The sequence below is a fragment of the Rhea americana genome, unplaced genomic scaffold (genome assembly GCF_003343005.1).
Source record: "Rhea americana isolate MKP2758 unplaced genomic scaffold, rheAme1 scaffold_452, whole genome shotgun sequence".
Lineage (NCBI taxonomy): Eukaryota > Metazoa > Chordata > Aves > Rheiformes > Rheidae > Rhea > Rhea americana.
The window spans coordinates 52045-67600 of record NW_028186593.1 but is presented as its reverse complement, the minus strand read 5'-3'; positions in this window follow the sequence as shown (position 1 = coordinate 67600).

Here is a 15556-nt window from a genome sequence, read left to right as displayed (position 1 = left end):
AACAGAAACAATTTAAATCATTTAGCCTTATATATTCATTAGGAAAACCAAACGTAGTTTACTCTAGGGAAGAAACTGCTGGTTAGTAAGGCCATTTCAAGAGAGACATCTGGTCCAATAAAATCAAAAGATAAATTTTGTGCTTAAGTTTTTCAAACTCCTGCACTGGACCATAGGTGGATGGAATATAAACTGGGATGTTTATTTATCAAAGTAAACAGCAGTCAGCAGGTGTTTATGGGCTGGCAACAACTGTAGGAAGGCATCACCTGCTGCATTACTTCAGGCCTCGGTCTGTGTCGCGGTTCTGCAAAGGTACATGACAGCACCAAAGCACAGGCATTTTTAAACGGGAAAGTATGACAACGCACCAACCAAGCATATGGCAAAAAGGGCTGGAGAGAAAGGCTACGACAAGAACGATCAAGCAACCCTAATGTCCAACAAACGGAGGACGCGGGCACTCCAGGACTGGTTTCTGTAACAGAAAAGGGAAGTAAAGAGTGCCRATAAACAGGAGCCTAACAAAAAAGGTACTACAGTGCCACACCRTTCTTCAAACAAATTGCTTGAGAACGGCTCTGAGGAGCTTTGAGGAAAGGACAAGCACTGCTTTCAGAAACCATGAAGCACTGCTTAAAAGGGAGGTGTGATCTTTGGGGCTGCACCAGGAGGAGAGAGGATCCTGGAGCAGTTTGTCATATCCTCTAAGCTTTTTTATGCAAATCATTATYATATTGACCAAAGAGTTTACAAATGTGCATTAACTTTTGAGGAATATCTACATGTATTTAAAAGACTTAGTATTGTCTTGCCATGGTGAGAAAACAAAAAACCTCCACACACTTACGCCTGTGGGAGGAATGATTGGAGAAGAGCAATCTATCCGTGCACCAACCAACTGCCGAGTTGTGATACCTCTCTCCAGTTAGAAGCATACTTTTAACATTTCCAAATATGATATTGTGAATAAGTAGAATGAGATTTGGTTTAATTTATAAAGTTTCTCCCTAACCTCTTGGAACAATCAGAAGTTGATCTTCCTGAGTTACACACCTGGTGAAAGCTACTAACAGAAATTGCAGTCTAAAAAGGTCGATTCCTATCGGTTGATTAAGTGGTCTGAACCAATTTAGTTGTACGTACACAAAGCAAAGAAAATCGGCATCAGCTAGGTCACTTAGGTGGCAGAGGATCAGATTAAGAGTTAAAAAAGGAAAGTAAGATCTTAGTGGCTTATGAAGATGTATGCTGGGCCTCATTCTGAGGGACGAGCGCCTCACCAGGCAACACACATTCCCCATCCGAACATCGATCCAGCCCCATCACATATCAGAGAAACTATCATAGCTTAACGTGAAAGACTACTGTGCTGCCTTAAGCATGCCTGCCTTTTAATGCGCTCCAACCAGCGATAACAAATCTACAACACAGTCATACATTATAAGAGAACAGAGAATGCTAAAAACAATGTCTTTAGAGAGTATAAAATTTAAAAGCTGCATTAAAAAAAAACAACTTAAATCACAATTGGCTTCTTTACCTCAAGACACTGAAGCATGCTGTCAAAGCAGGACGTGAGCTCTCAAGTCACTCCGCTGTTCTTTTCAAAAACGTCACACAAGTGCTGTTTCCCCTCCCTACACACATTTATCACTTTCCCCTAGATGATATCGCAAGTTAGCAAGTCCTAAACGGTCCACTAGACAGRCACTACTCAGCCCATTCTGCAGATAATTAAATGCAAGTTTTGCCATTTGCAAAGCTAGCACAGGCAGTTATATAAAGTCCATTCCCTCTGGGGCGAGGGCACAAAAACACTTCCTCAAGTCACAAACTGCCTGAGCTTGAATGCTCCCCGATGCCTTACAGAAGCCCAAGTTTGCCACCCCGGGTCAGGGCAGACATGGCCTAGGCTGTAAAAGGAACAMACGCACTTGCAGTATTCTGGGACTGTCACCTGACCAGATGGCTTCCTTGATCATTTGGGAAATAAAGGACATTTTGGATAAAGTTGTAATTAAAGAAAAATACAGAGGCAGAGGAATTATTCATGGGAAAATGGGAACACAAATTTCTTCTCCCAATTAACAGAACAGTAAACATGCTATCTACCCATTCTTTTCCATTATCATCCAGACAGCTTTGCATCTGAACYAACATCCTCCAACATCTTCACTTAAAGGGAGGAGAGAAATTAAAGGAGCAAGTCACATACTAATAGCATCTCTCTGAAAAGAAACTAGACTGGRAGAGAGCAGGCAAGGTACACAAAGTAGTAAAATACAGGTTCTAAAGAAGGCTGCCTGGCTGCTTCTGATTCCTCTGTATTAGTCAGACTTTTTCCAAATTGAAGTTTTACTGGGAAAATCCAGGCAATTGTCCCGATCTGCTGTTACATGAAATTCTACATGAAGGACACTTAGAAACAACTAGGAGCAAAATGCAGATAACTTCTTGACTTCAAGTTTTCCCCATGGTCCACCCATTACATTGCTCAGTAGACAAGCTTATCTTGCTTTCAGTGCAAACCAAAGCCTTGTTTTCTATAGAAACTACCCTTTGACTAGTACTACACTAASAGAAGGTTTGTTTTCTTTATCTTCTTAAAGTCCTTGGACTTAAATGCAACAGGGTAGAGGCAGGACATGCCCAGTGAAAGAACCTCAGCTCTGGAATTCACCCTCAACCGAGGAGTGCCAGGATACATCACCAGACCTAAATATTTTCACAAGATTTCCTCCAAAATTTGGTGCTCAGATGATAGATGCTGGGCAAAAAACAGGCTGGAATTAGGAGATATTTGAAATTCAGTTTGGGAGCAGTGCGATACATGACAAGTAGAAAAACCCAAATACAAAGTTGTTAGAGCAAGGAATCCTTGCCTATTCTCCCCAGCTGAAATTCAAAGGAGGAAATATCCAGCAACAACACATGCAACAGAGCAAATCTGGAACTCATGGACTTTCTCTCCTAGTGTTAAGTCACAGCAACACACAATGATTTAAATATACCAATAAGTTGGAGGCTTTTTGGCAAGTCCATACAGGAACAAATCTAATTAAAAAAAAAGTAAAGGCTATTCTAGACTTCTAGTCACAGAATCACAGAATGGTTGAGGTTGGAAGGGATCCCATGAAATCATCTAGTCCAACTCCTCTGCTCAAGTTGGGTCACCTAGAGCATACTGACCAGGATCATGTCCAGACAGCTTTTGAGTATCTCCAAAGATGGAGACTCCACAACCCCTCTAGGCAGCCTGCTCCAGTGCTCTGTTACTCTCAGAGCAAAGTTCTTTCTCAAGTTCAGACAGAACTTCCTGTGTTTCAGTTTGTGCCCACTGCCTCCTGTCCTGTCCTTGGGCACTACTGAAAAGAGTCTGGCCCCATCTTCTTGACATCTTCCCTTCAGATACTTATACACACTGATAAGATCCCCCCTCCCTCAGTCTTCTCCAGCTGAAGAATCCCAGCTCTCTCAGCCTTTCACCATATGAGAGATGTTCCAATCCCTTAATCATCTTAGTTCTTATAGCCCAAAAGAAAAAAAAAAGAACTCACACATTGTTTTCACATTGAAGTCACTTAGTAAAACATGTATTGTTTATTTAATAACTCTTTCCTTGGCTTTCAGAATACTAAATTTTGCAAACTAGCTCGATACAGCTGCTCTGAGAGACCAAAAACAGTTTGCAAGTGTCCTGTGCAGCACTAATATTAACATATTTATCTACTGCTAATCACCACTAACAGTTTAGAAGATAAAGTTGCTATTCAGGCGTTGGATGCATGGGCCATTCGTTACAGGGCACAGTAATCTGAACTGGGTCATGTTTTACGACATCAACCCAGGATGCAGATGGCAGCACTTGCAGCTGAGCATGCAATGGATCACGACTGGATCACAGCGTATAATTATGAGTGTCCCTCCACAAGGAACACCTACATATGCACAGTACTTGTCACACATGCAAAGAGGGATGTGAACAACAGCTGATGCAAGCTAAGTGAAGCAACTCTCAATAAACATGCATTATTTGAGTTAAAACAAAGTAGAATGTCATGTCACTATTGCAGCCACTCATTTAAAGCCCTCTGAGTTAGCCTTGTGCTGTCATGGACCAACCAGGCTTCAAAAGCCACACAAGTGTGGAGACTTGTCTCGGTTCTTTCCTTCAGGTTTGTATGTTGTCTAGTACCAGGCTGTTTTGCCCAGCCSTGACAGGTTCAATATTTGGCGTGTGCTGGACAGATTCATGCAATGACTGTGCAACCTCCCTCACTGAATGACACAAGTGTATGTCACACTGGCCAGTGTTAATACCAGAAGGTGGTACAGCCAGCACCTACAGCTCCCCTCGGTAAAGCCACACATAGCCTACTGAGCATTTTGTCGTATCTTAAAATGAAGTTTCCATCCGAAAAAGATGCTGTTTTAACAYGGAGGTGTTGATATCACTTTGATTTACTTACTCCACAGTAGCAAGTAAAAGTTTCTTTACCGAGAAGAGTGTTTACTCGTTGGTTTTCGCAGAATTTAAATCTTTTCTTACAGAACAGTTACCTTCTAGGTACACCAAATTCCACACACAGTCTCCAAATACACACTGGCACAAAACTGTCTTTCCAAGCTTATGGATAGTCTGAGCAAAGCAATAGGAGCTCCTGAGTACCCCAGCTCTGAACAGACTCTTGGTTATAGAGCTCYTCCATGGTTTGAGGTGGCAGAGGGAGGGGGCAATTCTTTCCTGTAAATGTCACATCTGGTAATGGTTTTAGTTTTATTGTTGAACAAGGGTTGGAGGGGTATTCCTACGAGAAACAAAAGAGTTTTGTTTTTCACTTTTCTGTGTTTGTGAAAAATAGAGTTGGGAAGTTTCTTAATGAGTTATTTCAAAATTTACAGTTTATTGGAAATAACTAGAAACATTAACATACAGAATACAAATGACACACTTCATTATACATTAAATATTCAAAACAGTTCTCTTCTAGCAGTTCTGAAGTTATTAGCTGCATTTAAGTGAACAATAGTTTACTAGTCTGGCATACCAAAAAGACTTTCCACTACAACAACAGCACAGACTTCTTTTTTCTCCAAGTGCAGTTTAGATACAAAGACACATCAGAATGCCTTGTCTATATGACAGAAGATACTGAACAACATCATTATTCCTCATATTCCCCCTCCTACACRCACAGTTTTGTCCTCTAGAAGAGGAGGAACAGAAAAAAGACAGAGCTGGTCTTCAATGTAACACAGGCRGTCTACAATTGATATATATCCATATCTCCATAGGATATGGAGATTCACATACCCAGAGCAGCTCAGCGCCTGGAACTTAGGAACCTGAATTAACAAATATAAGGTGTTATCTCACAGCACAACTAAAATTCTACTTTGTCAACACAAACAAGAGAATTTACTGGCATAACCTTTCAAGGTTAACCACAAAAAGGATTCATTCATTTTCAATCTGACTGAAGAGACTTCCCAGAAAGATCCATGTCCACATACCAATCATTTCACTCCCTTTCTGCAGAACTACTTTTTACATAAAAAAGTATATTCTTATAGACACCAACGAGTTAAGGAACAGCATCCTTGGTGCGCTCTTTAAGCAGACAAACGCACTGCCATGCACAGAGGGAAGGCGGCAGTGGTTTTCAAAGCCTGTATCATCCAGAGGAGTGCTGCAGAACCTAAAGTGTTAAATTAATAGCAGTATATTTAGTTGGATAAGCAGCGTGTTACCATTAACACTAAATGGACATCAAGTAATTGTCCATGTTTATACTTGATGCAAGTTAAACACYGGGTAGCTGACAGTGCAATACAGTTGTTGCATATAGTAACTTGAAGTATTTACTGCACTACTAACAAATACAACAGGTTTTCAACTGTGACTGCATCCACTTTTAGCATAGGGGGTATAACTGGTCTTTAAAAAATAATAATAATTAAAAAAAAATCACACAGGCCTTAAGATTAAAAGAATCAGTGTCAAACCCCCAAAATGAACATGAAGTGTTAGCCTTGATGTGGACTTTAAACCCAAACATTTTTCTTCTAAAGCAGAAAATTCAAAGCTCAAAGGAGAAAGAGGACAAAGTTTATCTGGAGCTTTACAGAGTTAACAGCTAAAAGGCCAGCAAAAGAACTTGTGTCAGTTGTCACACTGAGACCCATGGTTATTCATCTTAATGTTCATCCAAGTGAGAAATAGCATTGCACACCGTATGCCTGCAAAATCCCAACCACCTAACAGCCTCTCCAGCATGACACAAAAATCTCAAAACAACCAAAAAAGCATTGACAAAACTGCATACTGCAACGGTCAAGTGTAAGACCATGTCAACATAGACAGAGTGAGAAAAGACAAACGTAAATTTTCAATTAAAAAAACAAAACAATAATCACCACCATCATGACTGCAGGAAACTAGAGGCATGCATACTGGTGGCCAACAGGAAGTGTGGAATAACTATAAATTTCTGTAAGTATATACACCATCTACATTTCTCAGTACTGTCTTAATATAAAGCAAACCTAATGCAAAATAGCCAATGCAAATCTAAAGAGTATTCTCTTAAGTATATACTTAATATTTTAATTGATTAATAGTTTTAAAATACTTTGTTTACTTGCATAACAGAATCTGAGTAAAATAAACTCAAACACGAAATAAAACACGAAATAAAAGATGTCATGAGACATCTTTGTCAGAGACAAAGCCACATCATTAGCTAAGGATAAAATTTTAGCTGTTGTTTAGACCAGGTGCCCACTATTCTTGATCCACAAGCAAATGCTGGCCAGATTCTTCACAACTGTTTATAATCACAGGAAATTAAGAAATTAAAATCCACACAGAAAACAGACTGCAATATTACACAGTAAATAATGCATGTGGAAATTGTTGCTTTTAAGCTAGGAAAGATGGGGAAATCAATAGTTGCCATCATAAGTTGAGGCTCCTATATGTAACCAGCATATTTTGTCAGTTTACATCCCCACCCAGTCTGTATCACAGARACACTTTACAAATTTCAGACCTATTAAAAAAAATAAAACTTTGTGCTATTCTAAAAGGAAAAAAATGAAACATATCCATGCAAAAATGAAACATATCTCTGCAAATTCATTCAAGGCACAGAATTTAAATCCTGATGAGACGGAGATGCCCGGTGAGGAGGTGTTCAGCTTTTCAGCAGCTGGCTTACATCCAAAACTCTAGTATTACTAGCAGTATTCATACCACCTTTATCTGTTATGGTCCACATGGAATTAATGAACAAGCYCAGCACAGAGTCACTGAAACAAGACAAGTCATACACCAAGTTTAGCTCTAGGCATGCAACTCTAGTCTTAAAAAGGCACAAAAAACAATAAATACCAAATGAAGAATGCATTTCCTTTGCAGCAAAAGCTCAGTGAAACTTTGATGTGACTTCTTACAAACACTCAATATATACTAACACCTTGCCTCTAGTTCTGTTCATTTTGGAATAGGCTTCTGCATTTCTTAAGTGCAGTACAGGGATAAAGTAACTCAAATGTAAATGATGCACTTGGAGTATCTGTTCTGAGGTTCTCCCTTCCCAATACACGATTTAAGCAAAGCAGAAGTTTAAACAGGCTGCACTACTGCCTTTTAGGAGGTGATGAAAATAATTATACTGCAAAGAGAAGACACATAAAAGCAACAGCTAAATACAAAGCTCTTAGGAGCATGTGATATATACCAAAAAGTTGTTAACATATATGAGCAGTTCAGATTGGGTGAATTTTCCTTTTAGCCTTCAGTTATACAGGGACTTTTTTTTTTTTTTTTATCCCTTCAGTTTAATCTGCATTAAGTCTCCTAGGAAAATGGCTGTCTATTGAATAAAGCCGCTGCTGTGATGAGCTCTATCATTAGCAGTCTCAGTGCTCTTGTATCCTCTCTAAGCATTTGTGTCAGTAGAACCAGGGAATGAGAATCAACCAACTGCCAGTTACACAGACAACCGCCCTCATTCCACATACTATATTCACAGACTCCTTCACCCAGAGTGCAGCCTGGCTCAGAACCAGAGCCAGACTGAAATGCCAAACAAAACCATGACTAAGCAGTACAAAAACGATACAAAATAGATCCTGGCCAGCAAGGCTTATTATAGGCTTAATATTCCTAAAAATAGCTCAATATGCAAGTTAGTCAACATATACTGTCATCACTCCTTCTTCATCTGCTTGTCATTGCTTTAGAAAAGCTTGAATTTCTGCTGGTGATAAAGAATACCTGGGGATGRATAAGCCGTCTTTCTGTGCTGCCTGACTGTGCTCTGCAGTCAGCAGTGAAGTTAAAAAAACAACTTCTTTGCCAATGTTTTTTTTTGAACCAGTAATGCTAAAAGCATGAAAGTGATCAAGAAATTGGCAAAGCCCTGCAGAAATCCACCCCATGGTAGAGTTCTTCCTGCTGCATGCACCTCTTACATACCAGCGTAAGGCAGCAAATACCACAGAGGAAGAAATTCATCAAGTGTTTAATAAGTAAATTTACAAGATCACATCATCGCATTCAGAAAGCTAAAACTCCGAAGGCAGATATGCAGTGGAGGTGAAATACTAGAAGTCTGCTTCTGACTTAAGAAATAAAATTTCATCTGAAAGCACATGGGTGCTTTAGCTAGATCCTGTTTTTTAAAAAACTAGAAACTGCTGTGAGATACCAAAAGGGTGCTTCGTATGTTTCTCTGCTCATCTGTTTTGCTCTTCCTATCCCAGTTTTGGCTTTGAGACAATTTTCCAGAAAGCATCTCACAACTGTACTGAAAAACCTCAGTGGGTTCATTTTTAAATTCCAYGTTAAAAGACAACACCAACACTAGCCATTCTCAGCATTTTTAGTTACCCGACCTTTCCCAGCTGACACAGGCTGCAGAGACGCACATTTGAATAGTTTCCACTGGACAGTCCTGGCAGAGATGCAGGCTGGAATCTGAAGCAGCTTGGTGACAGATTGGGGAGGCAGAAGCTCACAGTTAATCGGCTTTGTCTTTACCAGAAGTTGTATCTGATGCTGAATGAAAAACACTCCTTGAAAACGTCAAAGATAGTTAACACMTCCGAGAATTGTAGAGGTCAAAGTTAGCTGCCGTCGTATTTTAAATACAATGGAGAAAGTAACCACATATGACATCATCAAAGCTGTTTTTAGGAGACTACTTTTTTTAAGCTCCATTAAAAACCTCAACATCCTATGAGTGGTCATCTGGGTATTTTATGACCTCTTACATATATTTGATTTAAAACGATACTGCTTTCTCACACACACACCCTTCAAAGTTTTAAAAATACACCACTGCTCAAAAGACAATACCCAAGATCAACATATAGGAAGAGTATAAATAAGACAAAGACTTCTTGATTTCGCAGGGATACAGCTATGACCACAAACCATGCCCCAAGACATCTACTTTCATCAAGTTCATTTTTTTTTCCTTCAGTCTTTTTAAAAGTTTACTTCAGCAGGGTAATTGTTCACTACAAACATTCTTTGAACAGATTATTCTCTTTAAAATAGAGACATGCTTCAGTACTTTCAGGCCAAAAGTGAAACTCCTGTTATTCAAGTACATACAGCAGTTTATCACCACTCGCATAAGCCTATTTGATAAACAAATTACTTCTAGTTCTGCCCTATCTCCAAAGCCTGTAACTCTATGTTAGTGATGAAGTTTTTCACTACCAAGTTTGTATTCTGCTGTTACTCAGGATCTGATGGTATTATTCACACATATACTTGGAAAGAAAGTCAAGTGATTGTGTGTCTAAATAATCTTATTTGCAATGGAACTTGAGAAAAGAGCAYCAAGGAATTTTGCCATAAATAATAGATTTATCTACCTGAAAGCGTAACTTGCAGATCAGCAAGGTAGACATATACAGCTACCAGCCACACAGAAAACTTAGGCCCCTGCAAATAGTTGCATAGTTAAGTATTTCACACTATATCAATATGGCTAAAACATTCATCAAGTTGACTTTCATAATGGCATGAGTCAAATGAAATAAAGAGCAAGGTAACCCAGTAGTAAAAACAATAATTATATAATCTATCCTGGGTCTCCAATTAATAATGGTATCTAAAATAAGATGAGACATGTCCTTGCATAAGGGCTCTCTAGCTCTCTCCCTGTTATGCAAGCTTCTATACAAGAGACGAACACTGCCCAGTCAAATGCCTCTTCTTGAGGGTGCGTATGTCCATGAGCTATCATTTGCTGTGGCTGCTACAACTAGCAGTACCAAGTAAAACCACTTTGGGGAACCCCTGTTTCAGCACAGAAGGAGCATTGATTTCAGTAGCATGCAAGAAAAGCCCTCACTGCTTACATATACAAACAACCCGAACACAAGAAAACACACTGCGACTAACATGACCGCCTTTAACACACCTCAAGCCAAATTAAGGACAAGAATTATAATCCCATGCTAACCCCAAAYGACTCCACTGAACATGTGTCAAAGAGCAGGTGTGGCAAATATCCCCTTTATGGCATTTCTGCTTGTATTTCACGCTGATAGGGCCARGATTTACACTGTTGCCCAGCTTGCAAGTACACTTCCTTGCAGAGGAAGGAGCAAGAATAGAATCCTGTTTGGGCAGAAAAAACAAAAGAATTTGCAGCATCCAAGTTTAGCCTCTCAGGTGACATGAGTTAAGTTCAAAGCACACATTTGTTTAAATCCACCACCTGCAAAGCTGTTGTTCTGCCTCTCCAACTATGGTAGGGATGAGCTTGCAGCCATCCAGTACAAAGGCCACAGGGTGACAGAGCTGGGAGACTGAATTCACTTCCCCCCCCACCTCCAGTTTAGAGGAGAGATTTAAATAAAAAGTTCCTGTAAGTGGTTTTGGAAATAGCCTTTGTTTACCAATGAATKTTATGAGCTTGTTCCTCCATATTACGCCTTCTTCAGCTTTTGGCAACTTGCCTATAGGGCACCCACTATTGCAAAACACAGCACACAGTGCAAAGGAGACAAATTAGGAGCAATTTACACCTCTCCTCCATTTTGCCCCCTCCTCTAACAAAAAGTTGTCTTCCCATTTAATCCTTCCTAGTCTTCCTACAGCTTGGCTCAGGTATTTTTAGCTCAACTAAACTGACTTTTCCTTCCAAATCTAGCTAATTTTTTCTTTCCATTACTAGGGTACAGAGCACAGGACCATCACAGTGGCTGCATGAAACAGGTTACAGTTTACCTCTCCTATTACATTAAAGTTTAAACAATCAATCGATACACAATAAAGTAAGATTATATTATGCATCTGTCAACAAAATGTCACTGTTCTCAGAAGTGCTGGCTTCAAAAATTTATCACAGAAGTGTGGCATGAAATAAAAACAAAATAAAATAGCAAGTAAGGAGAGAAAACAACTGTATGGTAAAGAAATGCGTTTCAGAAAAAAAAATGACTTTGGCATTGTTTCTTATTACTTATGAGCCATGTTGTTAGATACCTGCCAAAAGAAAATTGTTTTGATTCAACTGTACCATGTAGTGTCTTCACTCTGTTACATCAGTGCTCCTTTCTGGTGCAACGGAGCAGTTTCTTTTCTTCTACTGCTATAAAATGAAATGCCATGGTAAGTATAGCATCAGGCAAGTTTTTGACAGAGCAGCAACTGGGATGCAAAGAGTTATCAATACTCCCTGTCCACTTTGTGTCCGTCTGTTTACACAACCTCCATTACTTGAAATAACAAAGACCTAACCAGAATGATAGAAAGGAGTACAAGAGCAGCCATGCAAAATGAACAAAGACAAACCCAAAAGAATCAACTCTGTATCACAAAGCCAAGCAATCTTGAAATATGGAAACAATATTTGAGAGAGGAACCAAGCAGATTAAAAAAATGGGATTAGAGTAATTGAGATTATTCAATTCAGTTTCCTGAACACAGGATTAATTACTAGAAGRCAACTAGATTTTGACACATTTTAAGTATACCATTTTGCTTTCCGCTTACCTCATTTCATGGCAGATCTAACTTCAAGCAAGATTTAAGAACTATACAGGTTATCAGCATACTTTAGAGGAGTCAGAATTCCCTCCTATTCAGGATACTAAATACTGAGATACCAAATGTTGTGAAATGCATTGAGTTGATACATTAGTCCTGCTGCAGGATGAAGGGTTTTGCATGCCTAGCACACACACACATTCCTCAAATACATCTCCAGTGTTCAGATTTTTTTTTCTTTGACRGAACAAACTGTCCCATAAAGGAAAGCTTTACAGCCAAAACCAACGCCTCCTAATTGGAGGTTTTGGAGACTCCCTGAGGAAGCTGGAAAGGCTGTTTCTTTTTTTAAGGATACAGTGGAGACTACATGTATTGCTCATAGCCTGGAAAAAAAGACAACTATAATTATTTAAGTCTGACAACGTGGCTTAGTGAAATACAAAACTTAGAGCAAAAGATCCCTGCACAGAGAAAGCTTAAAACCCAAGAATTTGTTTGTGCTGAAGATACTCAAAACTTGCTCCACAACTGGTCTCATAATCGACAGGTCTCAATTTCTACAAAATGCTGCTGCTGATCATACAGGTAATTCTGTGCTAGATCATGTCAACGAGCTCTGTGCTTGCACCTGTGTAAGTGCTAACAATCCCAGAGTGATGCTGCCTAACCACATCCATCCCGCTCTGAAAACCAGAAAGCTCAGAGGAGCACTCTACCCTAGAAGACCTTCTTATATGATGTTTTGTTGATGAGTTAGTGAGTATTTTGCTGATGTGGGTTTCACAATAAGTCAAAAGAGAAACTGAAGCAATGGAAGAGCCGAAGACTTTGCCTCCAGATGAGGGCCTGGGCCAGACATTAAAGAAATGATGAGAAACTGGAGCTCTAGACGGTACACAAACTCTTGAAGCATACAGTACAAGTCAATCAAAAGCATCAAGAAATGGCACCCCCTCCACTTTTTTATTTAGTTGTAGTTCATCAGGTATCAYGTATTACAGGAAGCAAAGAAACCCCAAATACAACTCAGGATTGCGATCTGTCAGGGCATGTTTCATACTAACCCAGTACTGCAGAAAATTAGGAGGTAGTCTGGGTAGTGTTTCCCTATTTTGTTTGCTTTGCTATGGTAAGAGGTTATTTTCTCTGTGGTGGCCACACTTCCTACAAAGGGACCTATTTAGAATATGTTCTTGTTTGGCTGGGCATGCCAGAGCGTTCATTCTTTTATTTTAAATAAAGAGTTCCATTCTTTCTGGAATGAAYGGCTAGCTATACATAGATACTGAAAATCCATAGGAAAGTCAAATATAAGAAGCATAACCCATATTCTATTTCCATATTTTATTACAAAAGAAGTGATTATTAAACACAACCTCAATYGGATTTAAAAATAAAAAATTCACCCAGTAATAGATCAGAAATCTGTTTACGTAGCTTAAGGAAAGACAATAAACTAAGCCTGAATAACTGAACCAAATCTCCCCTCAATAATTCACTTGTTATTTAAAACCTGCAAGAGACATAATATATATTAGTCATAATTCTGCATCACTTTTTTTTTTTTTTGCTCAAGATAAGACTAGACATTTTAAAGCCCTACTTACCACTCGTTAGTCAGGCAAACTACCACAGCAGTCAATTCTGCATCTGATCTGAAGGTAACGTACAGGGCTATGTGGGAAGAGGACTAATCACCAAGCATTCAATCTAGTGCTGTCTTCGTTGATCTTAGATATTCAACAACTTTGAATAGCAGCTTCCAGTCTCAACATATTTTTGCATAATTGTCCTTATGTCACATTAGATATGAACCATTACACTACAAAGTATGTTCTTGTCAATGAATAGAAATTTTACTTTTAAGGCACCACGTTACAAATGATTTTCTAAAAAGCATCACTAAACTTTTACCCTTATTTCCCCTTCCCAAAAGGGTTCTGTTTATAATGCGAATATACTAACACTTTTCAGACCAAAAGATTTTCACTAGAAAATAGGATATTAAAAGCAAAAACAGACAGTGTATTGAAACAAAACTTGTCTCTTCGAAGATATACAGGTGAGTGAGTCAGAGCTACTCAGCATTAGGGCTAACAAAACTATGCCAGTATATCCATGTCCTCAACTTACTAACAAAAATATATCCACACAGACTAATGTTTAAAGGTACTTTTTGTAGTTCAAAGCAAGCCTTTCTATAACACTGACTTCCTATACAAATATATATAGAGAGAGGAAAAAAAATCACAACAGAAGAGAGCTTTTTTCGATGATAAGTGTTAATTTAGATCTCAAATACTCTTTGAGTTTATTTTCAACTCGTCCATTTTTAGCCATAGGAAAAAAGTAACACACAATTCTAGGAAAAAAAGAACAAAACAAAAACACAAAACTTCCCCACAGCGCTTTTCAATGAATTGGGTTAATCTTGTTTCGGTATAACCCTGATCAACAGTTCACCAACACTGGAAAGAATTCTCATATTCCAAAACAAAGCGTAAGCAAGCAAAAAAGGTCACCGCAGGATCAGAAGAAATTTCCCTACAGAAGACTGCTACCAATGTGTTTTTATTCTCCACTCTCCTCAATAACAAGCCACTCTGCAGTAATAAAAAAGGCAAAACAAAACACCACCATGCTCCAAAAAAACCTGTGCATCCAAGAATGGACTAGAATATTAAAAACAGCAACCACAGATAAAACACCTTCTGTATGGAGCCTTCTATTTCTGAGTTCCTAGCTTTAATTCAAAATTGTAATCATTTAGATACTGCAGAAACATGAATTTTACAGTATTGTTAAAAGCTGAAACCACAAGCAGACACTCTGCTGCTCATTTATAATGGCTGACAATGGATTTGATACAGAGGTGAAATAATTTCATGTGCAATATTGGAAAATCATTACTTCCTGCAGTTTTCTCAGCTCCACAGTCAATTTCTTGGCAAATTCAATGCTGTTCCCCTCTGTGCACTAGGGAATCAGGCAGTCTTTAGCTTACCATTAGCCAGTATTTCTCTTTTTCTCTTTCACAGTATTTACATCCCCTCTCTAAGGAACAGGTATGTAGCCATACTTTTTTTTTTTTTTTTTTGCTGTCTCTTTACAGGGCACTCTTTCCCTCCTGTGTTGTTTTCACATACGACACAAGCTATGCAGTCGAGAGAATAATCAGGTAGAATTTTTCATCCTGCACAACAGCCTCTTAAAACAACGAGAAGTAAACCCTGCTGCTGTTCTCATTTTTGATACCAACCTCCTCCCCCACTTCGGGAAGACAGCTGTTACAACAATGAAGAGCTGGAAGCAACCCTGGCTTCATCGGGTGCTTTGTGCCATGTTCTTTGAATAGATCTTATTGTTTATCCCTGCTCCTTCCGTCCTCTCCATCCCCCACCTCCCCGCAATCATGGCTTTCCCGGCTACTGCTCTAAAAAGACGTGCCGGGCCACCTTCCCCTTCTCAGGCCGCCGTCACCCCCTTCCTCAACCCCACGGCGATCTAAACTAGCTGTTTTTTTTTTTTTTTTTT